Source organism: Tachypleus tridentatus, chromosome 8, assembly GCF_004210375.1.
Source record: "Tachypleus tridentatus isolate NWPU-2018 chromosome 8, ASM421037v1, whole genome shotgun sequence".
In the NCBI taxonomy this organism is placed as follows: domain Eukaryota; kingdom Metazoa; phylum Arthropoda; class Merostomata; order Xiphosura; family Limulidae; genus Tachypleus; species Tachypleus tridentatus.
Genome location: NC_134832.1, coordinates 101,446,442 through 101,474,350, shown reverse-complemented (window position 1 = coordinate 101,474,350; position 27,909 = coordinate 101,446,442). Strand labels below are relative to the sequence as shown.

At 33.7% G+C, this 27,909-nt stretch overlaps 1 protein-coding gene across 1 annotated transcript in view; it reads left to right on the top strand.

Annotated features, from left to right (window-relative positions):
- The first annotated feature begins 819 nt into the window (after positions 1-819).
- Positions 820-27,909, top strand: part of LOC143223074 (uncharacterized) — a 65,109-nt gene continuing 38,019 nt past the window's right edge. Inside the window, exon 1 of the mRNA XM_076450499.1 lies at positions 820-1,022. The gene's annotated coding sequence lies outside the window, so the exon portion shown is untranslated. The remainder of the gene's footprint in view (positions 1,023-27,909) is intronic.

The window sequence follows — 27,909 nt, the reverse complement described above, 5'->3', positions numbered from 1 at the left end:
GATAATTTTAATTTAATTAGGGAGGTATCTTAGTTCACGATATTTTTAGATACATGAGAGTACCAATATACAGAATCTAGTGTACATTGTATTTATGGAGTTCCCCTGGTTAAGTAGTTACAACTGGAAAACTGAGTCACTATACATAATGTTTGTTACACATGTTCGTAAGGTATTGGATGTATTAGCTATGTTTTACGAAGTTTTTGATGTAAAAACTGAAGCTCATGAGCTCTGTACTTTGCACAGTACCGTATATTTAATGTTTATGTTTAAAAAGTTAAAATATAAAAGTTCCAAAGCTATATAAAACAGTACGACGTAAAATACTCTGAAGCTAAGAAAGTATCATACTGGATGCATAACCTATAATTTAACAAGTTACGACGCGTAAATTATGTGTGAAAAAACGTACATATTGTTATAACAAATAGCATAAAAACCGTGAGTGGAAAATGTAAATATTGAGATTTATTTATGTTAATTCTTTTAAGAACTATTTAAATCTTAGACATTTTACCATTCGATTACCTAATACATAATGTTTTTCATGATCTTTTAATTTTTCTCACATGACCGTTTCACTATAACGTTTCTGCTAAGTAAGTCGGTTTGTTACTTACACTAGCGTGCGCAGATAGCTTATGATATAAATATACAATCACGTTTCTAAATACTGCTACCACACTAAAACAGGCAATCCTGGCTTTCGATGCAATCAAGGGGCGTAGTTTTTCGACCCATAAAAGGTTTCGAACATTTACGCATGCGCAAAAATTATAATTCGTACGTTTATTCCGTTGGGATTTGTCACGACACATGAATTCGAGTAGCTCTACCAAGCAGTATCTTCTGCATAGTTATAGGAAATCAATAGCATGAACAACAGAAGGTAATTAATTAACATATAAAGAGTAACTACAATAATTTAAAGTCACATTTTTGAAAGCAAATACGCTAATATGTGAACGATTCGCCGTCATGAGGCTCAAAGCAAAGGCTCGAAAATATCCACAGTGTGAGTACGTATTATTTCAGCTATTTCCGTGGTTACCTATACCTGTTCAATTGTTTTTATTACATTATTTCATTCTGTCTATCGCTATGCACTTTCATCATATTAACGTCGCAAGAGAGGTGTGTTGTGTCTACAATGGATAATCGAGTAGTAGTAGCGAAAGGGAGGGTATGCTTACGTCTTTACAGTTACTAATTTATAGCTGTAGTCCCTAATAATTACGTAGATTTGAATGAGATTTGCTCCTCTGGACGGAGGGACTTATTGTAGGAGTGTCATATCTCTAACTGTCTTCCCACATCATTGTCTCTTCGCCAGTTGAGGCAGATGTTCGATCTAGAAAATCCTTTAATGATTTTTTTCTCCATTAACGTAGAATCTGAACAACGATAAGAGTAAATCATATTGTGTTTAATACAAACCTACTCTTTTGATTTCAGATAAGAGTTTTCACTCAATAACCCATATTGATCAGTCATTCTTTAATTTTGGCATTTTTTGTACAGATATTTAAGGGGCTACTTAACTGGATTATTCATTCTTACAAAACTTCTGTACTGCCTTTAAGTATCTAACAGCGCCACCAGACGATTATTAGTATATAAGTATAGAGCATTTTAATCTTCCAGCTTTTAAGACATTTAGGAAAACAGCAAGAAAACACTAAGTCTGTTTTGTTTTTTTACAACCTATTAGAATCCTATACATGATCATATTAGATATAAAGAAACATCAGACATGTAAGTCATACGTACCACTTTTCTTCAACTTTAAACTCAACACGATGTTGATTTGTTGCCTGATGAATTGATGAATAATTCTTTTTGTATTATAAGTATGTTTTATGGATGTCTTCTTGTCTTGTTTGTGAGATAATTGTACAGGGTGTTCGGAAAGTCACTGTGCACTTATATATTTATTAACAGACATGTTTCAATATAAAATATGGGAGGTAAATATGAATGACAATTATAAACAATGTTGAAAGTGACTCTCGTTGGCATCAATACAGGCTTGGATCCTTCTTATTTTGTTTCTAAACACCGCTATTAGTTGCTGGTTTGAAATAGATTGAATGAATGCTGTTATCGCTGCTTTCAAAACTGCACAGTGACTTTTCGAACACCCTGTATAATTATCTCAATAATTATTTTGTAACGAACATAATGAGAATCTATCTGACGGTCAAGGGCTCGAATCCTCGTTCCACCAAACATGAAGGTATTTGAGGCGACTGACTCGTAATATGAGGGTCGCGAGTTCGAATCCCAGTCGCACCAAACATGCTCGCCCTTTCAGCCGTGGAGGCGTTATAATGTGATGGTCAATCCTACTATTCGTTGGTAAAAGAGTAGCACAAGAGTGGGCGGAGGGTGATGATGACTAATTGCCTTACCTCTAATATTTCAATGCTAAATTAGGGACGGATAGCGCAGATAGCCCTCTTGTGACATTGCGCGAAATTCAAACCAAACCACTGAAGTGAAGTGCACCGTGTAAAACTGACATTTTCAGACAACTTATGGCACAAATGGATTTATATTAGTTTCTTCTTGCTATTTAGTTATAATACTAATGATTCTAAAGAATCTTATTTTCTGAGTATGCTTTACAAAGACGTGATTTCTGCGTTAACTAAAACACGCAGTTTCATCCAAGTATCTTATATTGGATCTAATGGATATCATTTATGTAAAGAACAAAAAAAAGGTCCAGTTCATTTTTAACTCGTAATTTATTTTCTGATAATTCTTTAAAGCTAATTGAATGTTAGTCACATAAGTGTATAAATGCTGTAATGAATACGAATGTTTGATTGAACTAGGAAAGTTAGAAATGCTTGTTAAATATTGCATAATAATTTGCAAAAGTTATGAAAAGAAACCAGGAAAGAGAAGTTCAAGTTGTGTATTTCAGAAACTTTCTGAAAACAAACATTCAGTTGTTAAAGCCTGTATGTAGTTTCTAACAGTCTCTATAAATGGAATTCTTGAGTTACCTGAAGTTCCTGCTACAGGGATTCACAAATCACATTAAAAAAAATATGTTGTTTTTAAAACACCTGAAGTTAATTATCAAGGTCGTTCTTGTCTATGAAGTTGTTTGTCTATTGTATTGTTTTTACAACATACGAACACTAATTAGTAAGATTACTACTGTCTGTAATACTTTTTATATCTTTTATTACTTTTTCAACATTGGAAGTAAATCGACAAGATCATCGTTGCATACCGTAGTTTGTCTCTGGAAATATTTTCCAAATCGCGAAACTAACCAATAGGATACTTGTTCTTTCTTACACAGTTTGTCTCTTGGATTACAATTTACAAACTGAAGCAAATCAGGAAGGTCATTAATGCCTGTCAAAGTGATTGCCTCTTGAAATATTTTTATAAAGTTCAAAGTCAATTAACAAAAGTTTATTTGCCTCTAACGCTGTTTTTTCTTGTATTAGTTTTTGACACCGAAACTAATCAACAAGATCGGTTTTGTCTGTCACGTTGTTTGTTTCTTAAAACAAGTTTTCAACCAAAATAGTTCTCCACTGGTACAGCGGTAAGTTTACGGATTTACAACGCTAAAATTATGGGTTTGATTCCCCGCAGTGGATTCAGCATATAGTCCGATGTGGCTATGCTATGAGAAAACACACACACACTCAACACGCAAAAAAACAAAAAAACAAATAAGCGAGACCATTGTTGTCTGTTAGGCTGTTTGTCTCTTGAAATATTTTTGACACCCAAAGCTAATCAACAAGATCGCCTGGTCTATCAGTTGTTTGTCGTTTTTACTAATTTTACAACACCTGAAACTAATTTTCAATATCATTATTTTACAATACCTTAAACTTATAAGATCTTTGTTTGCCTCTAATTGTTTTTACCATACCCGAAGCTAATCAGCTCTCTCACACTGTTTGTCGATTGTAATATTTTTATAATACCCGAAACTAACCAATATTTGGTTATACCATGTATTATTTTTACAATACTTGTAGCTAATAGTTAAAATGTTTTTGTTTGCCACGATCTTTGTCTCTTGTATTATTTCCACAACATCAGCAAGTTTTTTGTTGTCTCTCACGAAGTTTGTCTCTTGTGTTATTTTTCTAACATCTGACGTTTATCAACAATTGTTTTGTTGCCTGTCATGATATTTCTCTCTTATATTATTTTTACAACATCCGAAGTTAATTTTCAAGATCATTATTGTTTGTCACGCTGTTTGTCTGTTATATTGTTTAAATAACATCGGAAGCTATTCAGCAAAAGGTCTGTTGACTATTACGCTGTTTGTCTCTTGAAATATTTTTAACATGAAAAGCAGATCACCAAAATCATTGTTGTTTGTCACTCTGGTTGTCTCTATTGTTATTTTTGAAACACCTTAAGTTAATCATCAAATTTATCATTGTCTGTCACGCTTTCGTTTCCTGTATTATTTTTCAACAACCGATGTTAATTAACAATATCTTTATTGCCTATCCGTTGTATGTCTTTTCTATTATTTTTACTACATCCGAAGCTAATTTTCAAAATAGTTTTCGTCTCTTACTCAGTTCGTATCTTCTATTATATTTACAACATCTCAAACTAACAAAAGATCTTTGCTATCTGTCACGCTGTTTGTCTCTTGTACTGTTTTACCATACCCGAGATAATAAACTAGATTGTTGTTCTCTGTCACGCCGTTTGTCTCTTGTATTATTTTGACAGCACTCGAAACTAATGAGCAAGATTTTTCTTGTCTGTCAAAGACTTTGTCTCTTATATTGTTTTTATCATACCAATGCCTATTGACAAAATCGTTGTTCTCTGTCACGCTGTTTGTGTCTTGTATTATTAATGTTACAACGACCGATAGTAGTCAGTCAGATCTTTATTGTTTGTTACGTTAATAGTCTCTTTCATTATGTTTACATTACCCTAAACTAATCGTCAAAATTATTATTGTTGTTCATGCTGGTTGTCTCTGTTATTATTTTTACAACAATCGAAGTTAATAAGAAATTTTGTTGTTGTCTCTCATGTTGTTTGTCTCTGTATTATACTTACAAAACCCGGAGGTAATAAGAAAAATTGTTTTTGACTGTCAAGCTGTTTCTCTCGTGTATTATGTTCAAAACACCCGAAGCTAATCAAAAGATTGTTATTACCTGTTTGTTGTTTGGCTATTCTGTTATATTTACAAAACCTGAAGTTAATTTTCAAAACGTCTATCATTCATATTGTTTCTTCTATTATTTTTACAACACCTGAAACTAATCAGCAAGAGATTTGTTGCCTATCACGTTATTTTTATCTTGTATTATCTTTATAACATCCGAAGCTAATAAGCAACATAATTATTGTCTGTTACGCTGTTTATATCTTGTGTTAGTTTTACAACATCCGAAGTTAAACCGTAAACATTTTGTTGTCTGTCCTGGTGTTTATCTCTTATAGTATTTTTATTACATCCGAAGCTAATCAGCAAGATCATTGTTGTTTGTCACGCTGTTTGTCTCTTACGTTATTTGAACAACACTCGAAGCTAATCATCAATATTTTGTTGCTTGTCTCATTGCTTATCTCTTGTGTTATTTCTACAATATCTAAAGCTAATCAGTAACAGTTTTGTTGTCTGTCACGCGATTTATCTTTTGTGTTATTTTTATAATATCTGAAGATAATTTTTGAGGTTGTTGTCTGTCACACTGACTGTCTCTTCCATCATGTTTGAAATACCCGACACTACTCATTAAGATCATTGTTGTTTTCCACATTGTTTTTCTCTTCTATTATTATTACAGCACCCAAAATTAAATATTATGATCTTTTTCTCTCACGCTGTTTGTTTCTTGCATTATTTTTACAATACTTGTAAATAATTACCAAGATCGTTGTTCTCTGCGACACTGCTTGTTTTAATGTATTTTTACTATACTCAAAGCTAAGGAGCAAAATCGTTGTTATGCTGTTGTTTAATACATCTTCAAGTAATGCGCGAGCATTATCTCATCTCTGATTCTTTGAAACTTCCAAATATCTAATCTTATTTCAGAACATTGTCTTCTCACATTCAGAGATTACGCATCCTAACATTTTATAATATTTAAGCTCAATACTTTTTAAATGAAATAGTTATTGTTTTTTAGGTTTCTATTTTTTTGGAGAACAAATATATGTCTTAGGATTAAATTGAAAATGGCTGCCTCTTAAAATTGCAAGAAATGTTTTTCTTTCTTTGACTGATTTCAACATTAATTACACTAATGGACGTGTCATGTATGTTAGTATCTATGTATGTAACCACATTTCCTTCGCCATCTATTAAAGAGCAACATAAACAGAAATTTATAAAGATTTGGTTTGAATTTCGCGCAAAGCTACACGAGAGCTATCTGCACCAGCTGTCCCTAATTTAGCAGTGTAAGACTAGAGGAAAGACAGCTAGTCATCACCACCCGCCACCAACTCTTGGGCTACTCTTTTTCCAACAAATTGTGGGATTGATTGTCACGCTATAATACCTCGACGGCTGAAAGTGCAAGCATGTTTGGTACGACTGGGATTAGAACCAGCGACCCTCAGATTACGAGTGGAATGCCTTAACCACCTGGTCATGGTGGGCCAATCCCTAAAGAAATGTCACACTTTAGGTATTCAAGATTCAGACAATTATCAAAATAACTGTGATATGTGTAACAACCATTTCTCTATAATAGAACATGATTTAAAATAAAACTACTTTCCTCACAACAAGAATATGACTTTCTCTTGGACTGGCCCGACATGGCCAAGCGTGTTAAGGCGTTCGACTCCTAATCCAAGGGTCGCAGATTCGAATCCCGGTCGCACCAAACGTGCTCGCCCTTTCAACCGTGGTGGCGTTATAATGTTACGGTCAATCCCACTATTCGTTGGTAAAGAGTAGTCCAAGAGTTGGTGGGGGATGGTGCCTTTTCTCTAGTCTTACCCTGCTAAATTAGGTACGGCTAGCGCAGATATCCCTCGAGTATCTTTGCACGAAATTCAAAACAAACAAACAAACAAATTCTCTTGGACTGTATGTGAGAGTTTCCTTACATCTTTATTGATGTAATTTTTAAATATAGTACTGAAAAACTGGAGTTCTTTAAAATTAATTATTCTTTCAATAAAAGACACTAATATTAATACATGAAAACATGATTGTTTATGACAGTAACATTTATGAAAAATTTTAACTTTATAATTCGAACAATTTTAATCCAATGAGTTGCATGTGACTAAAGAGTAGAATCCAAACATTTATGTCATGTAATGTTTTCCAATAAAAGATCTTTTTTTAAATGTTCTCTAAATTTCTTTAATGAGGTAAGAGTACTGCGATTATTAATTACCAGCACAAACAGCCGCCTGCAGGGTGGCACTTTAGCTAGTATATTAGAATTGTTTTAAAAGTAAAATACACTGTTGGCTAAAACCTTAAGGCCAATGAACATAAAGAAAAAATATGCATTTTGCGTTGTTAGACTCAACCACTTATTTGAGTAAAGCTTCGAAAGATGAAAATAAGAAAAGGGGAAAATAAAAATAAAATACTTTTAGCATTTAATAGGGCAAATGTGAACACTATGAAATTAGCCTAAATACTAGCTGGTCAAAAGTTTAAGACCATACCAAAATGAAGTCCTGAACAGGGTAGGAAATGCCCAACAAGAGGTCTCAGTAGTGAGTTGCACGGCCGTCATTGCGAATAACTTCAAACATTCGCTTTGGCATGGTCGATATAAACGTTTGCAGAAGGCTAGCTGGGATATTATTCCAAGTGGTGAAGATGGCTTCACGAAGATCAGGCATTGTTTGGAATTGACATCTATTTTTATAGATTTCCCTTGCCATCCACCCCCAAATATTTTCAATGGGGTTCAGTTCGGGAGAACACGCTGGATAGTCAAAAAGAATCACGTTATTCACCATGAAAAAGTCCTTTGTCCTGCGGGCATTGTGGATTGCAGCGTTGTCCTGCTGAAAGATCCAGTGATTTCCACACAAGCGAGGGCCTTCATTCAATAAGGAGGCTCTCTCCAACATTCCAATGTAGTTGACACTCCTGTATAACCTGAAGTTCCATTGTTCCATGGAAAGAGAAAGCACCCTAGATCATGATGGAACCTCCTCCACTGTATCGTGTAAAAAATGTCTGCGGTGGGATATCCTTATCGTGCCAGTAACGTTGGAAGCTATCTGGACCATCCAGGTTAAAGTTTTTCTCATCAGAGAACAAAACCTTCGTCCACTTTTCTACGTTCCATGCTTGGTGCTTCTCAGCAAAGTTTAACCAAGCTGTTTCATGGTGTGGAAGGAGGCGTGGCCTTTAAAGACGTTTACGGTTTTTAAAACATTTCTTTCGTAAATGCCGTCTTATTGTTTTTTAGCTGCATTCTGCGTTCGTAATGGCCTTAATCTGGTTCGACGATCGGCTGGTGTCTTGTCGGGTAACCCATTGAATGCTCCTGCTCAACGCCGGCGAAATTTTCTTGAACCGACCACTTAAAATTCTCGTTCCGTATCCTTCAGGGTCTTTTAAGAAATTTGCAACAGCGGTATTACTACGCCAAATTTAACCAGCGATGAAACGTTGAGAGAGTCCTTGCTTTTGTAGCTCGACAATTCTGCCACGTTCAAACTCTGTCAACTTTTTAGCCTTTGCCATGTTTTTACCCAATGTAACACAGAAGATGACAGTGGGAGATGTTGACAACTCTGATGCTTGAACACAAATGACTAAGTTTGGTTACTTGTTTATTGATTAACAATATGGTCTTAAACTTTTGACCAGCTAGTATTTAGGCTAATTTCATAGTGTTCACATTTTCCATATTATAGGCTAAAGTTTTTTTTTTTTTTTCCCCTTTTCTTATTTTCAACTTTCGAAGCTCCACTCAAATAAGTGGTTGAGTCCAACAAAGCAAAGTGCATATTTTTTCTTTACGTTCATTGGCCTTAAGATTTTGGCCAGCAGTGTATGTTTGTAGCTGAATGCGACTCTTTTTTTTTTTTTTTCTAATGAATCGAAGGACAAAATTTTAACGCTACCAAAGTAAAGAAAAAAAAAAGGAAGTTTATATACGTATTCTAAATCATCGACTCACAGGAAGTAAAAGACATTCAGGTTGAATGCTGCTAATGACGGTTTAATCTACTTTGATGGAATGAGATAAACCTTGCCATGCAAGTGAGAACATTTCGTGACTGCGAAATTTATAAAACCAAAATGCAACTTAAAACCGGTAACCGGAAGAGAAGAAAACAACCTTAAATATCTCAGAATTTCATGCCTTAACCAAACATGAACATAGTTCAGAAATAAAATAAACTATCCATTCGTTGGGGACCATGAAGTGGCGCTACCTACGTCAGCAGCAATAATTGCGACATCGTATTTAAAAGTTTAGTCACATAATGGCTGCAGTTATACAGCTTTAACAGAAGAAATCGCAATGATAATGCAGCTTTAATATTAAGTATATATAATTAGATATATATATATATATATAATATAGGTAAAATGAAATACCAGTTTTGTAATAAACCGTTATTTAAGAAATTCCTTCCAGTTTTCTTTCTATATGCAAAACACGTGTAATCATTTGCATCACATCTGTAAGTACAAAAATGTTATTTCTTCTGATTTTTTCTCTTGTCACGATCTATTAAATATTCCAGGTCGGTCACACTTGAAATATCGCGCATATATGTTATACATACCTCACCTTACTGAAAACCTCGAGCAAGTTTCACTAAAACATTGTGGGAAAAAAGTTATTCCTCAAACATAACTTAGGAAAGATATCTTTCTTTAGATCCAGGAGTGTTTCACGAAAGGTTTCATATTTTTTATTCATATCTTTAAAAACCTTCTAAAGAGGTATTTCTTAAATTTACGAGGTGTAAATAGTTGTCTTAAGATAGACCCTGACATGACTGACGCCTAAAGTTACAAGTTAGTTTTCTCTTTATTTTGACATTAGTTACAACAATAGATAATTATTTATTTAAAAGTAAAATATCCCTGCAACTGAAAGAAATGGTGACAGCTGTTAACAAGACTGAACAATCTCGTAACTTGAAAAAGTTTTCTATTACCTGGAGTCTGTTAAATTATTTCTGTTTCTTTAATAGCTGAAAATATTTTTATAATAAATAAAATTTAAGGATTTGTTGCATATACAAAAAAATAAAACAAAATAAATGTGTTTAATAAAACATTATAGGAAACAGACTGTACGAAATCTATTCAAAATAACTCACCATCGATTCGATATAACAGATATATATATTGTTCACCTATTCCTGGTGCTATTAATTTGTTGTTTGCCATTATATAAAAAGACGTATTTGTAAAACAACTTAGGAAATATGTACTGTCCCTCCGCGTGTTACGATGGCTAACTTTTATAATTATTAGACGATATTGTAGAAATTCCAGCTTTTGCAAAAATACTGGCAAACACTGTTACTTAGAAACGCACATACTACATTGTTACATTCATTTCTAAATATATATATAACTAAAACAAACATCAATGTTAAAATAAATATATAATAGTAAATTCATTAATTATTTACAACCTTACATGTTCATATGGTTTTCTTCTTTTTCTGTTTCTACTAGCAACTAACTCGAGAATTTTAAAATAGCATTAACTTTGTATTTCAGGGATCTTCTGTTTCTTTATTTTTTCACTCTTTTACATCTATATAACCAACATTAAAGAAAAAATCTATAAAACCTGTTTTTGGAACGCGGCTTTTTTGCATTTAGTAAACATTACGTCAATTTGCTTTTCTAAACATTCATAATATATTTTAAAAAAATGTGGAAATTACAAATTACATATATCTGTCGAAAGCTTCTTCAGTTATTACTTTTTGTGATATACTTTCCAAATGAATTTTCTTTCAAACGTATCTGCTGTTAGAAATTAAAGGATTAGATATTAGCTCTCCCTACCTGTTTACAATAAAATATAACGGTTTACATACCCTGGAGTTTATTTTCTGAAATTATAACTACACAAATAAATGTAAATCATTGATATACATTGTTTAAAAGAACCATGGAAACGGCGAGAACAAATAATATAAAAGAGAATAAGTGGTGTTTTTGGTTTTTCATATCAAAATGCGTTTTACCGGAGTACACTAGCGTTTGGATAGTTTACACTCTATTTTACTGTCATCTAACTAAACAAAATGTGATAAACTAGTATAAAGTAAAGTTTGTTTATTGTTCTAATGTATGAAGCTACATAGCGGGCTATCAGTTACCTGAGTACGCGCGATTTCGAAACAAAGTTTTAGATTTTTAAGCCCACTGACTCACCATTGAGCAACAGGGGTCGAATACAAACAAGTCTTTTCAACTAAAATCGGCATTGGATCACAAACAGAGAAACAAACAAAGTTTGAACCGCCCCGGCATGGTCAGATGGTTAAGGGACTCGAGTCGTAATCTGAGGGTCGCGGGTTCGAATCCCGCGCTCGCCCTTTCAGCCGGCGAGGTGTTATAACGTTACGATCAATCCAACTATTTGTTGGTAAAAGAATAACCCAAGAATTGGCGGTGGATGCTGATGACTAGCCGACTTCCCTCTAATCTTACACTGCTAAATTAGGGACTGCTAGCGCAGATAGGCCTCGAGTAGCTATGGGCGAAAATCAAAACAAACAAACGTATGAACTTAAGTAAGAATTGTGCAACAACAGTGAATAAAAGCTAGCTTGACGAAGAAATTAAAAACAATGTTGTATCCAGCGTAGAACATTTATAGAAAGGCAACATCTATAGAAGTTTGGGACTACGACTCAGCTAACGGTGTTGATCATCTATCTACACAGAAGTAATGACGCCATAGTTGCTGATAAATACAGGCAGATTCTGATTTATGGAGTCAGTAACAAGACTAATGAGGAAGCAATTCACCTACCTACGAATGCGACGAAATTACTACTTGACTGCATACAACATGATACTGAATTGATGTACTGATAGACGTTAAGACATCAAACTTCAACGTCTATTCCAACCCACAAAAAAACGAGTGATGTGTTGATGTACTCAGAGTTGAAATGCTAACCCACAAATGACACTCAACTGAAACGCTGACTGGTATCACGCCACTGATTAAGTGTGCCGTAAATGAAGTTCTAACCTAGAAACAAAAAGAGAAAAAAAGTAGACGAATATGCAAAGCTGTAGCTGGTGTAACAGATTTACCAATTTATATTTATTTTAATACCGATGTTTGTTTCAGTTGAATACATATTTAGAAATATACATGACATATACAATTAAATGTGTATTAAGAAATGTTCGCCTGCCCATAAATTTGTAGAGTGTAAGATTCAACAATATACTATGTGCCTGTGTAGATGCTAGTGTTTGCCAGTATTGTTGCTGAAATTTTTAAAATATCGCCTAATAATTATAAAAGTTAACCATTGCAATACGAGGAAAGACAGTATATATTATTAGTTTGCTATTGTTGGTATACTATAAACCTCGGAAGCTATTCAATCAACAAATTATAGATCTTTGACCAGAAATGTTTATAGATTTTGAACATTACAAACCGTCAGGCTCGTAGATTAACATCGGGCGTCAGTATTTTTACGAAGTCATTATATAACTTCAGGGGAGAAACCTCACGTTTGATCAGTGAAGAGCTAGCTAGCTCCCCGTTAAGTGAATTTTAGCTATACCAACGTATAATTAACTAATTCATGTTTGTTTGTTTGTTTTTTTTTAATTTCACACAAACTACTCGAGGACTATCTGTGCTAGCCGTCCCTAATTTAGCAGTGTGAGACTAGATGGAAGGCAGCTAGTCATCACCACCCACCGACAACTCTTGGGCTACTCTTTTACCAACGAATAGTGGGATTGACAATCACATTGTAACGCCCCACGGCTGAAAGGGCGAACATGTTTGGCGCGACAGGGAAACTCATTCATGTCAAAGAAGTTCCGGATCGGATAGAAGACTCGATATTGTGAATTTGTAATCTTTTTGTAAGTAATTTGTAATAACTATTAGTAACAACCGTTATATTATTGTGTTTGTATCAAAATGTATTTGTATTAAGAAAGAAAACTCCGTATATTAATCATGTTGGCAAAAATCATAAACTTAACACATCTCTACATTTAATTAATTTCTAAATTCAAATTTAACTCAGTTTCAGGCTATTTAAAATTATCATACATAACATAATAAATTGGAATCTAGTCCGAAATAAATTGTAATACGTAACACCAGACATACAACTAAACCAACTTTTAAATAGATAATCATTTAGATAGGCAGATAAAATCATGCACTATTACCTTACATTTTAGAAATACATTTTTTCAAATGACATGTCTTATGAATAAGTTTGGCTTATGATTTTACCTGAGTCATAAACTAAAAAAATTTATAAGCCTAGTACATCAATACTAATCTGTGTCGGTTTCTTTGTCACTTTGCTATGTTTCTAGGAAGGAATGTGTGAGCAAGTAATTACTGAAATTGCTAACAAAAATATGTAATGTATATAAAACCAGGTGAAAACCTGGTTAAACCGTAATCAATTCTGACAGTGGTGTCTTTACACTCAGTCAGGTCTTTAAATTAAACAAAATGTAGGGACAAATACGTAATCTACTAAATATGATCACACTGCAATGCAATTGGAAAATAACTTAGCGACTGTAGCAAAACATAATTCTTTCCGTTTAGAATTTATTGTAAGGTAAAAATAATATCTTGATTTTCTTGGACATTATTTTTTTAGTACAAAGTTGAAATTATAAAAGAAATAATCCATGTGTGGATATATTGTGGTTTCGTATCAAACTTTATTAAATATGAATTTGAAAGGCAATAAAAAACAAAACGAAATGGAAACTTTCTTGGAATGTAGACCTAACAATATGGCAAAGGAAAAGGAATATGACAAACAACTGTAATTTATAAACCATAACGTGTAGAATATGACGAGTAATTTAATTTTTTAAAGGTTTATTTGTTAACTACCATTTTAATACACTTGGAATAAACAAAATAAGGGTTGTTGATAAAGTTTTACGTTATTCAACAACTTCTACGTAGGTGTTTATTCTGATCAGATGTTAATCATAGCATAAAGACTTGTATTATATTACTAAAGGAACTAGGTCTTTTCAAGCAGTGAAGTTAGCACTGGCATATCCATTTAGAATTTTTTAATATGGAATTTTAATACTATAGCCGACAGATGTCAGCACTTACACGAGAAAGTTTATCATCCAAAAAACAAACAAAAACGTAACATGAAAGTACCAAACTGTCAAATTTATGTAAAACCAGCTAGGAACCCATCTTGGACTTTTTTGTAGTATAGCCTAAGAGAAAGTTTCAGTGTAAGTAGAAAAGGGAGAAAATATAACTTAAAACTAATCTAATTGTGTTCCTCGTAAGTAAACAATAAAAACTGTTAAATAGATAAAATACAACTATTTTATTGTTTGATAGTACATGTCAGTAAATAATGTGAGGTTTAACGTAAAATGATCATACAAGACGTTTTATTTTATTTTCTTTTTGTTTGCAAATGAAATTGTGTATACGTGCATTAACTTTGATTTTATTTTTTAAATATTTGAATTCACTCAGAACAGAAATAAGTCAGAATAACTGTCGATCCCTCGCCAGATGTCGAAGAACAAACATTTTAGGTTCAAAGTCTACCTGTTTCTCTCAATAAGTTGTTTACTCGCAAGCAGAGCAATTGATTATACTTATCAATTAGATAAAAAATAAGATAAATTTGACAATTTTGGAATTATTAGAGCCTTATAAAACTGGTGAATGTTATAAAATAGAAGCAGTTATTGTTTAAACCTTTATATATCCATACAATACCAACTTAACTAAACATAAGTTTATTTTTCCTATCTCTAAACAGTTAATAAGTAACAAAAGGTCATTTGTCAGACTTCACTATTAAAACAACGACAGCTACAGTGGAAAAGAATGACGCCTTATTAAACAAATTGAGAGTAAATACTGAGAGGTTATGAGCCTGCCTGATAAAACAAGAGTGCTTAATGAGTGAGCCATGTGTGTATGAAACAACAACTCTTTGTAGAAGAAGCAAGAAATTGGGAGAAATGGAATATAAAAGCGGCGAAAAAGAGAAAGAGAGAAAATAAGTGTAAGGAAAAAGACCACAAATTCTTGTCAGAAAACACAAAATTTGAATTGAATATATAAAAGAAATAGACAATGTGAGAACTGTAAACGGAAACCGTGACTTGGAACTTTCTAGCAGCTATGCTTATTAAACTCTAATCTGACCGTTTAGCCATGTCAAGGGACTAATTAGCAAAGCCGTCTTTAACTTAGAATTTTTGACCAAAGAGGACAACCAATCAGCGGCATACGCCACCTGTACGGTTACTTTTAAAAGAAGTATTTTTTTTATAATGCTGTAATATTAAAAGTGCAAAGTATATAGGTCATATACATCCCATGAACAGAGGAAACATGGAAATTTAAAATGGTTGTAACGGAAATCTAATGGTTTAGGATAACTAGTGATATTTCAAAGGATACTGGAGAGAAAGAAGAATAAGAAATACAGATAAAGTGAATAGATATCTCAAGAGTATCATGAGGCAGAGACAAATGATAAGCTATGATTAACAATAACATTAAAGATTCGTTAAGATCAATAAATAAACAGACAAAAATAACTAAAAGAAACTATTTCAGAAAAAAAACAATTTGAATATCAGTTTTACCTGTTTATCAGGAAACATCACACACATAAAAACAATTACAAATTGATTTGTTTGTTTGTTTTGAATTTCGCGAAAAGCTACTCGAGGATTATCTGCGCGAGCCGTACCTAATTTAGCAGTGTAAGATTAGAGGAAAGGCTGATAGTCATCACCACCAACCGTCAAATCTTGGATTACTCTTTTAGTAATGAATAGTGGGATTGACTGTCACATTATAATGCTTCCACGGCTGAAAGGGCGAACATATTTGGTGTGACAGGAATTCGAACCAGCAACCATCAAATTACGACTCGAGTGCCTTAGCTACCTGGATATGCCGGGCTATTACGAATTGAATAAAAATTTTATGATTCACAAAAGGCCGTAACAAATAGGTTTATTACTTCAGTTGGTTGACAGCTGTTACTATGTCACTGTTTTAAAGTGAGCTATTTATCTAATAATGCTAATAGATAGCAGATTATGTATACGTTTATTCTTATCTAGTAGTATTAAGATAAAAGGAGGTAATAGTTAACATTTTGGGAAGAATGAAAGAACTATTCAAACAGTACCAATATAACACATTAAGCAAATATAAACAAACCATCGGAAGATGGTTTACCAAGTAATAGTTAACACTGTTTTGCCAACCACTGGCTTAAGTGAAAGTCTGAAGGCTTATAACACTTTTAAACGGGATTTTGATACACGCGATGGGCACAGAACAGATAGTCTTTTGTGTAGCTTGGTGATTAATAACAAAAGATATAAATAACAATATTTTATTGTTTGTCTGTTTTGAAGAGCTGCACAAAACTACACAATAGGCTATCTGTGCTAAGCGACACAAATTTGAGAGTGATGGACTACAGTTTGTTTGTTTGTTTTTGAATTTCGCACAAAGCTAATCGAGGGCTATCTGTGCTAGCCGTCCCTAATTTAGCAGTGTAAGACGAGAGGGAAGGCAGCTAGTCATCACCACCCACCGCCAACTCTTGGGCTACTCTTTTACCAACGAATAGTGGGATTGACCGTCACTATATAACGCCCCCACGGCTGAAAGGGCGAGCATGTTTGGCGCGACAGGGATGCGAACCCGCGACCGTCAGATTACGAGTTGCACGCCTTAACGCGTTTGGCCATGCCAGGCCCGATGGACTACAGGAAAAGGCAGTTAGTTAACAACTTCTACCACCAACTCTTAGGCCGATCTTTTCTAACTGAATAGTGTGATTTCACTGTTATCTTATAACGCACCTATAGAGTGCGGAGGGTTTGTTTTTTAAATATTCAGCAATGAGATTTGAGCCCTGGATCTTTGGATCCATGAAATAGTCTTTAAAATAGGTGAGAACTGTGACTTCACAATCGTTATGCAATGCCCAGAGTAGATACACATTTGTTTTATGAAGCACATATCTAAGGTTAAAAAGACCCGTGTGTCTGTGTTTGAATAACGATAAAACAACATACAAATAGTTCAACGTTTTCAGACAACTCGACATCAATGTAATCAAAGTTATCATCATATGACAACGTTTTAATCAGCGTCCCTTCATAATCAGCATTTGTGACATTTCGACTTGCTTAATTTTAATTTAATCTAATCGATTATTGCTACCTACATGGATAGTCTTTCGTAAGCATTTTTTTTCAAGTAATCTGTACTCAAGATGTTTCGATTAGTTTTGTTAGTAGTTTTTCTGAATTTCTACCAACATTAATTAATTCTATTTGATATTTCTACAAAGTCGTCCTTGTTCTTTACACACACAAACACACAAATCAGGCATTTCAAAGTTTCTTCCAATGTTCCTCGTGTTTGATCTTTTGGTTAGTTTTTTATACTCATTCATCATACTTGGTATTTCAGCTAGAAATTAAGCCCAGGTAATTTTAACTTGCTAACCTTAACATTACAGATTTTCAAACGATATCTGAGGGTTAAGCCTTAATCATTAAGATATGTACTTGCTTAAGTTACTTTCTGTGCATATTGTTCTAATCCCAGCTAATTACTTTTTGTATAATTTGTCTAGAATACATTGCAACATTTTAATTTGGCTTAAACTGCTCAATATTTGCTATTAAACATAAAACTTTACAATTAGCTATCAGTATTGTGTCCAACAAAGTTATAGAAAACCAGTGTTTAGCTTTATGAGCCTTCAGGCTTATCCCTGAACAAATGGGTCACTAATTCATTTACATGATCTTCAATTTGTTTTCATTTTGTGTGCATCATGCATGTTCATTTTGACATTAACATTTATTATAAGTATTGTTCAACCAATAAACAACTAATAATAATCAAGTTACCCACTTAAATTTGTTCATTATAGCAAATTAACTGATTTAAATGAGATTTTAACAGGTCGTAAAGATATGGTCTAGCGAGTAAGAAATAAATCTGAATCAGAGCTTTCTTAACCAACAAATTCTCCTTTTATTTTCCATTTATATCACCGTAAACTCATCCATAAAGTAAAAGAAATATGTCTGAGGGAAGACAAGCTTGCCAACGCAACTAATACCAACACTTGAGCTAATGTGATCGAACAGTGGAATTGATCGTAGATTCATAACGCCCCCATGGTTAAAAGATCGAGAATATTTGGTTGCGAGTCAAGTTTTCTAATTACTAGGCCATGTTAAACCAGAAATATAAGAGGTAAGCTTTAACATAGCTTTAAATTATACGTTTCTGAAAAATGTTATTTATGAGATAGATACTAGAATATAGCGATGAAAAGTTGTAAAAAGGCGTAGTTAGCCCCGCAACTAATCATATATTTAAATACTTTTCCAAACAACAAATTTATGCAACAAATTGCTTGTGGATCTACAACATTGTTAGTTAGAGGATCCCTATATAAAATATTAAAAAATCTTATTAATTACTCCAAGAGTTTTTCTCTTGTATTCTGTATAAAAATGAGTGATTTCATCAATTTTGGCCACTTTCTTTTTTTTTTTTTTTACAATAAGTGTTTTAACAGGAAAATATTTTAAAATATGGTGCAATGTGTGAACGTCACAGGTGATGAAGGATATAAAAACAAGTCGCTAATTTTAAGGCTAATGAATTTTTGTAATAACATAGTAAACAAGCACGGTTTTATAATATTAAAGGTAAGCAACTTTTTCTCAGCCTGCTTATTGCGTTATGTGATAACATATATATATTTTGACCATAAAATGATATAAAAGTTAAGCAAGCTATATGAAAATGATATTTGGAAACTTACCATATTGGTAAAGTACATACTCTAACGATGGTTAAGGCACTCGACTTCTAATCCGAGGGTCCCTGATTCAAACCCCCGTCACACCAAACATGCTCACCTTTTCAGCACTTTAGATGGGTTGTGTTCGTACCGTGATTTTGTGATTTATATATTCAACATTTCTAACGTACTCAAACCTCTGTTTATAACATTACTACAAGGTAATGTACTTTTAAAGTGGTTGCTCTTGGTCTTCCCATTCGTTTTTTTATGAGTATTCTAAATATAATTTCGAAGCTTTTTCCTTCAATATTTCGATAGCTCAGATAAATTTATGTTTTCCTTTTAAGGTTGACTTGAAGCAATATTTTGTAAAACTATTATACTAAGTTTGACTTATGAGTTTAAGGTGCTAAAACATTTATTCATCAAGACTTATTTCTTAATGCCTTAGAAAAACAATGAAAATGACTTTGTGGGACAAACTGCATTTCATATTTTCTTTAATTCAGAGTGGTTACATCAAAAACTTTAAATTAATTTTCATTTTTGGAATGGATTAAATATATATTAAAAAAGGTAAGGAACCACCTGGTTACTCTATACGTTTACAGCTGAAAAATCAGTAACCAGGAACTTAAGTATCTACTAAAAAAGTCTGGCATTGCCAGGTGATTAAGGCACTCGACTCGTAATTTGAGGTTCGCAGGTTCGAATCCCAGTCACACCAAACATGCTTGCCCTTTCAGCCGTGGTGGCGTTATAAGGTGACGGTCAATCCCACTATTCTTTGGTAAAAGAGTAGCCCAAGAGTTTGCGTTGGATGGTAATGACTAGCTGTCTTCCCTTTAGTCTTATACTGCGCGAGATTCAAAAGAAACAAACAAATGTACTAAAAGAGCGTAAAAATGCGAATTTTAAAAGTATTCATGTTCTACTCAGATGTTAAAGAAAAGTTGTCTTGTTTTCACTTCCTTCTTTGTATGATAATAAACAAATCCTATAAATATTGCAATAACTGCATTTCTTAAGTTCTTGATTCTAGCACGAATGTGACCCGAAACTGTCAAAGCCACCTGCTGCTTACACTTGCCAACACTCTTGAGGGACCGTTCATAATATTAGTTTACAATGATTTATGTATATATCACAAGTAACCGCAAACCACTTAAAACTGTGCTACTTCGAACGAAATTTTCCCAAGATACAAAACAACGTCATTTTCATCATTCTTGAGCTTTGTCGTATCTCATTTGGGCCTATCATGAAGTCTGTATAATGTAATTAAACACACTTCTAATAATTAACTGGTTAATAATTTAATACTATCTCTTCAATATATTCCAGAATTTAATATTTCATGCTCACGGGTTTCATCAGAATTCTGTAACTAAAAACTTTTGAATATTTTCACATGGTCCCTTAAGGTTCATTAGTCTGACCGCCACGCCATGTGCAAAGTTTCTGGTTGTCTTCTAGCCCATCTCTTCGTGTCTCTGCACCTTCTAGTAGGGCCCACTTGTTCCTTAATGTTTTTTACGTCCATCTACACCAGCTTCTGGGGGTTGTCCGTCAAGTGGTGATAACACTGGAATGTCGGGTTCGATCGTGTTGTAACTTTTACCCCACTGTCCAGAAACTATTAGGATGTGACCCAGGTGTCAAGGGAGCACTTTGTAGGCTCAGGGGTAATTGGATTTAACAGTTACCGAGCAAGAGTCAAGTGGTAAATAAAATATTTCTTGTGAGTCGAATGGAAAAGAACAGTTTCTTTGAAACAATAACAGGTTTTTGTTGATAGGCAACATAACATGTTCACGTTTGTGTACTAAAGTAGTTTATGGTTAGAACATCATCAGCTAAGTGATGTAATTCATGTTTATAGCTAACACGATGCATTGAAAATTACAACAGGCTAAGCATTATGTTGATGACTAAATGTTTTCTTGGGAACTCGCTGTGCTGGATTTATCTGAACACAACCATAAATGAAAGGTAAATTGCTTTCAGCTAAATACGTAGTTCGGCTCATACACCAAATGAGGCATAATTCCAAAATTGATTTCGTATACAAAACATTCTTGCAAGCTTTTTTCAGTCAGTACAATAGGGTGTGAAAATGTGAGTCGTCGTAAAAGAAATCAATCAATAGTTAACTCATTTTAATATACACGTTATTCACTTTTCCATCTTAAGAACTCTCTTGTGTGAGAAAAATATATTACTTGTCAAAGTGTATTTTCGGTGAGGGGAAAGTTGGGGAGAGAAATATTCGTGATAAAATCTTCATTGTCTTCTGAAAGAGATTCTCTCTAGCCCTAAGGCTGAGGATGAATCACAATAACTGCACAGAAAGAAGTTGAGGTTAGCAGCTAACCTAACAGGTGGGTTACCAGACAAATCCTACCATAGAACATATACCATCTGTCTGCTTGGAAATGATACGTACCCGGATGAAGTGATTACTGTGTTAAAGACTTTCCTTAAAACCTTGTTGTTATGAAAATCGTTCTGTCACTTGACGTGGTGTGTACATTGAATAACACTCAAAGATTCACACGTATAACGAAATAAGTCAGTTTCACTGCGTTGACGCTAAGCCCTTTACAACCGACAGAATCTCATGTAGATTTTATCTGATACTTTCAGGGGGAGGAGGTATTTCTAGGGAAAGGATTTAAATACCTTATTTGAAACCACGAAGAGCTGTTTCCCAAACTGTAGCATTTTAAATGAGCTAAACTATCCTCGGCGGTTGAAATCAAGCCTTCCGCATTTATTTATAAACTTTTCTGTAATAATATTCGAGAAACATTTAAACCTTATTTGATCCAATGACAAACCAATGAATTATTGGTACAGTAATAAAATAGAGTTCCAACAGTATAAATATCTTTTAATTGTTTCTGTAACATTAAAACTCCATTTTGCAACAAAATTAAGATAAAATTTACTGCTAGTGCTAAAAATACGGACTTCAAAAAACAGTTTAAAATGGTATATAATAACAGGTATATAATAATATAATAACTAAATGCAGAAGCCCATCAGGATAATAACACGTTTAAATATATTAAAATCCAGCTTTTATATTTCGTGCTGTTTCTCAGAATGCTTTACATTTTTTTCAGTTGTATGTGTGTGTTTTTCTTATAGCAAAGCTACATATGGCTATCTGCTGTGCACACCGACGGGAATCAAGTCCCTGATTTTTGCGTTATAAATCTGAAGACTTACCGCTGCCCCAGCAGGGGACATTCAGTTTTGAATATAGGATATTTAGAGAAAAAATAAAGTTTGGCATGTAATTCACTATTGCTGTTTCCAAAACTAAACAATACTTGCTTCTATATTAATACGAATAATAGCAAATAAGTGTTCATGAACAAGTTGTTTCTTTATCTATTTTGTAAGTTAATTTTAAGCTATAACTATTGTATTTAAATGTATAGCTTTTTAATTGTGTTTTACTCAGCAAGGTAAACTTCTATTTCACAGATAAATATTTGAAGGTTATGAAGCGTTAATAGCACTAATTTTTTCTTCTAATTTATCTAACAAGGAAGTTTTCTAAAGAAAAGAAAAAATTAACCATTGTATTTTTCCTATAATATTTAATAAGTTAATTACTCAGTAAAACAAAGTAATTTGGACAATTTTTTGAGAATAAAGAGTAAATTTGACATATTTTCTTTGACCCTAATTAACAGTTGGTTAATTTTTTAACCTGCCACTACGTATAAAACTCAACGAAGCTGACGCATTAGGCACAACCTTCACCTATCGGAGAATGAAGTAAACATCGAGTTAAGTTGCGAGAAGTTGTGATGGTTAAATTTGGTTGTACAAGGCCTTTGGGGTTTCGAATTCTTAGTGAAGGTACAGGATATTTTTTTCCAAGGACTAGCGTGTTAGGATTATTGTGAACGCTCAATAGTTACGTGTGTTAGAAAAACAAACAAGCATACTCTGAAATAAAAATAGTTTACACAGAATTATTAATAATGATCAGAATAATTACAAACCTGTTTCTATTTTACCATAACCCTTTACATATTCACCTTGCAGGTCATTTATTAGCACAATGAGACAATGTAGTATATCTGGTTTCATTATACAACGAATTTTTGACACGTGATTATCAAAAAAAGAAATTTCCGTGACATCTGTTTTTATAACATATCTTAATGTTACATAATATTTTTGGTTTGAATTTTGCGCAAAGCTCGAGGGCTCTCTGCACTATCCGTCGCTAATTTACCAGTGTAAGGCTAAAGGGAAGATAGCTAATCATCACCACAAACTCTTAGGCTACTTTTTTACCAATAAATAGTGGGATTGACCATAACATTATTATGTCCCCAAGGCTGAAAGAGCGAGCATGTTTTATGTAACGGGGGATTTGAATCCGCGACCCTCTGATGACGAGTCGAGTGCCTTAACCAGTTGGTTAAGCCGGGCCTAATATTTGTGTCGCACATGTACATGATATATCTAAAAAAAATATTAATTTTTGAAAAATCTCTGTGTTCGGTTTTTGTTCGAGGAATATCATGGTGTCAGTTTATAACTAATGACTCAATTAAGGATGTTTTGGTTGATGCTATTTCCATAGTGAAAAGTAAACACCAACATATATATATATAGCGAAATGATTCTTAAATATGAAAGCAGAATCCATTCGTTTTGCAAAGCCAAGGGGGCGTTGGTTAGGGGAATAAATAGTGAAGTAAATTCTTTTCATCATTTTAAATACAATGATGATGCATTATTTCTTTTAGCAACTAAAGCTGTAGACACTAACTCCTTTCCGTGGAAAATATAAAATGAGTAAAATGACAAAGTTAAGATATACGAAAAATTATTGTACGACTGTGTAGCAGGAATCGCTCGACAAAAGTACTAATTATTTAAGCCTACTAGTTTTTATTATAATACAAATGTAATAAATCAAATATTCCAGTAAGTAACTGTTTACTGTAAAATATCTGTTTAAATCATTGTTTAATCTAAGCAACTGTGTACTTTAAAATATTCGTATAAATTATTGCTTAATCTCTTTTGTTACAAAATACTTAGAACGGATATTGGCTTGAGTAATGAGTTTGTTTGTTTGTTTTGGAATTTCGCACAAAGCTACTCGAGGGCTATCTGTGCTAGCCGTCCCTAATTTAGCAGTGTAAGACTAGAGGGAAGGCAGCTAGTCATCACCACCCACCGCCAACTCTTGGGCTACTCTTTTACCAACGAATAGTGGGATTGACCGTCACATTATACACCCCCACGGCTGGGAGGGCGAGCATGTTTAGCGCGACGGGGGCGCGAACCCGCGACCCTCGGATTACGAGTCGCACGCCTTACGCGCTAGGCCATGCCGGGCCTTGAGTAATGAGACTTAATGATTTGTCATGGAATCTGTAACATTTCACTTGTAAATTTACGATACTTATGTTTTATTATTGAGGATTAACGAGCCGCTTTTTAGCACCAACAACCCTTTTTTGTAAGTTCCACAATTCACGAAGAAACCTTATTATAGTTTATCTACTACACAGGAATTAAAACAGATTACTTTTTCGAAATCTATGGCAATTCAGTTAATCTTACTTGTTATCTCACTTCATCTGTGCAGTTAAAAGCTAGTTGACTTAAATCGAGTTGTACTCGTTTATTTCAAATTTGCTGACCTGCAGTCGAACGCACTTTGCTTTGAATTGTGATACACTTCGAATTTCTTGTGTGAGCAATTCTCACAATACTATAAGAAATTTTTACATATAGTATAACCTACATATTTTCCAGTATTCATTAAACACATATTCTATCAATCTATAGTCATTATTTAGCTATAGATATCCTCTGACTTAACCAATCTCTACAACAACCACACTTTGCAGAAATGTGTCATGTTGTTTTGTAAATTGTTTCTTGTGAAAAGGTTTAAAGGATACTGTGCTATTTTATAATCCTGTCGTCTGCAAATAAGCGTTCTTTATGTTTTATACAGCGGGCATTTTTTGGATTTTAACAGCTCGTTTGTTTACAATTAAGCACCAAGCTACATATGAGTTATTTGTGCTTTGCTCCCCACGGGTATCGAAGCCCGGTTTCTAGCGGTGTGAGTCCACAGACATACCACTGTGACACTGGGGGACGATTTTTATAGCATTCTATACATTGAGTGTATCTATGAGCAAGTTTAGGTACCAACAATAATCAAACGCAATGTTGGTAACCAGCTGAAATCAGGTGTCACTGTGTTCAAAGAGACAGTTATCAGATTAAGTACTTTTCAGAGCAATAATCAGTAGACGCAACAAGAAATAGATGAAATATTATTCAGAATGATAACCATGCATAAGGGGGCTGATAAACATCGTAAGCTTTAATAGATGGAATGGTAATGAGTCCAAATGTCATCAGAAATAATAAGATCTGATGAGGACAACAACAAACAATACTTAATTTTGCCCATACCAAACAATCAATATTCAATTACCTTCAAAATAACTATTAACAGAGGAATAGATACTTCACGATTATCTGATGCAACAATATTTACCTAAGGAACGCACTCGGTATTCAGAGAAATAATTTTTAGTCGTGTTGAGGATTAGGATGACAATAAAACATGCAACAATGCTATGAGAACAATTAACACATGGATAGAAGGTGGAAGCGAATTATAGTCCAAGTGATCAAGTTCCTGGTTGATTTTACAACTCATGTAATAGGAGAAATATAGTAAAAATAAACATACACATATGCTCGTAAATATATGTATTGATATATTGGGTGACTGCAACTAGTAATAACCAGTTGGGTTGTCAGAAATGATCGAATAAATGCACCTGAGTATCGACTAAGTTGAAAGACGTTTAATCGAGAAAACGAAGCGGAAAGCAGAACGATCTAAACATTGTCAACAATGGTACTACACTTTCATAAAATGTAAGATTTCTTATTATTGTTTTGTGTAAAAATGTAGCGCATACTGGTGTGTATGTAATTATTATACATATATAAAGATATCTCAAAACAGACTATAGATGGCTCTGTACTCTGCAATAACCACACCCTCACTACAAAACAAAGAACAATGAAGGAAATATTTGGATCCACAGTCCGGTACTCTAACTACTGGGCTAACCCCAAAACACTTCTTTTTAAACAGAAATAAAGAACACTTAAAACTAATGCGTGTATTTGTGTTTTGTTAACATGTGACAACCTAAACTATTTTTATTATATAATTTTTTCACTGGAATGTATAGATGTTATTCAGTCAACTATATAAAATATTTACTGTGTCATGTTTCAATAATGTCAGAAAAGTCATCAATAAATATATTATGTTTCAAATATATTTTAGTTTTTTCAGACGCGATTTAAAAAAACGTTTTTGCTTACTTCAATGATTTCACTCCGTTGTTCGGAGATTGAATGCAGGCGTGAACTAAAACAAATCCTTTGTTTAAATGACTGTTAGAATAGAAAGGAAGTGACATGGAATACTAGGTCTTTTAAGATTGATACAAACACATCAGCCTTCCATTTTTCAAGCACATTTTTGATAACTCCTTGTTTATTTATAAAATGAATGGTATTCAGTTACTGCACTGTAAGATACTTTTAAACAGAATCTAGAGTAAAGCATGATTTTCCATCAGACTATTTCGATAAAAGCAACAGAATGGTCCGTCTAGACCCCTCCTTCCCCACCTCAGACTTTCTTATCAAAATTGTGCTGAGATTTCTCGTCATCTCCTGCTCGAGTGTTAGAATTCTCGTATGCTACCGTTTCAGAAACATAAAGTAAAGTAGAATGTGGGGGAAGGGAAGGATAATTTGATGGCAGTTCTTATCTCAAACTTACGACAGTCCTGACTTCAAACTTTGTTTACAACATTTTCTAAATATTTTCTAATCAAGATCGAGCATCTTTATTAGCGCCAATAGCTGTTTGGCTTGGAATCTACAGGAAAGGTTTGATACGTTTTGGAAATAAATTATTAGGTTAATGAGTCATATTGCTATTAGTTCCAAAAGTGGAGCAACGAAAACGTCAGTATAAAGCTTCGGAAGATTCGGCATAATTACCTGTAGAATATCAAAAGTGATAAAGGCTACCCTTATTCCCACCTCCATTTTGTATTTCACATTATCATTCCAAAAATGCAGTAGCAGTTACTGAGATTTCACCAGAAAAATCATAAAAATATATGACAATTTTTTAAGAACTTTCAAATGTCAAGTCAGCCCCAGCTATTTTAGTTTATATCGCCAAAGCTGCATTGGTAAAAACTTTGAAACTCGAACACGAAATTAATTTATAAAAGTTAACAATATTTTCTTGAAACTTACAGACTTTTCGCTTCAACTATTTCATTTTTGAACTCCGAAAAATTAGGAAAAAGTGTAAAAGGAGAAAACTTGTGAACTTACAAAGCTAGAATTCGTGGCTCGATTCATCGCGGAAGACAATGCGTAGTTAGCCTGTGGAATAAATAGCGTTGAACTAAAAAGAATAACAAGGCAACAATATATTGCCGAAAAAAAATTGAATAAAAATTTTATTTTATAATTCCAAGAATAAAGTAGCAGGAAACGCTAGGAAAATCTCAAGGGAATAGAAAAATGGAAGTTGGTTAATGTAAGAAGGTATTGGCTGGAATTTTGAAAATTAAGAAGTATTTTTTTCTTAAATTTCGCTCAAAGCTACTCGAGGGCTATCTGCTCTAGCCGTCCCTAATTTAGCAGTGTAAAACTAGAGGGAAGGCAGCTAGTCATCACCACCCAGCGCTAACTCTTGGGCTACTCTTTTACAAACGAATAGTGGGATTGACCGTCACATTATAACGCCCCCACGGCTGAAAGGGCGAG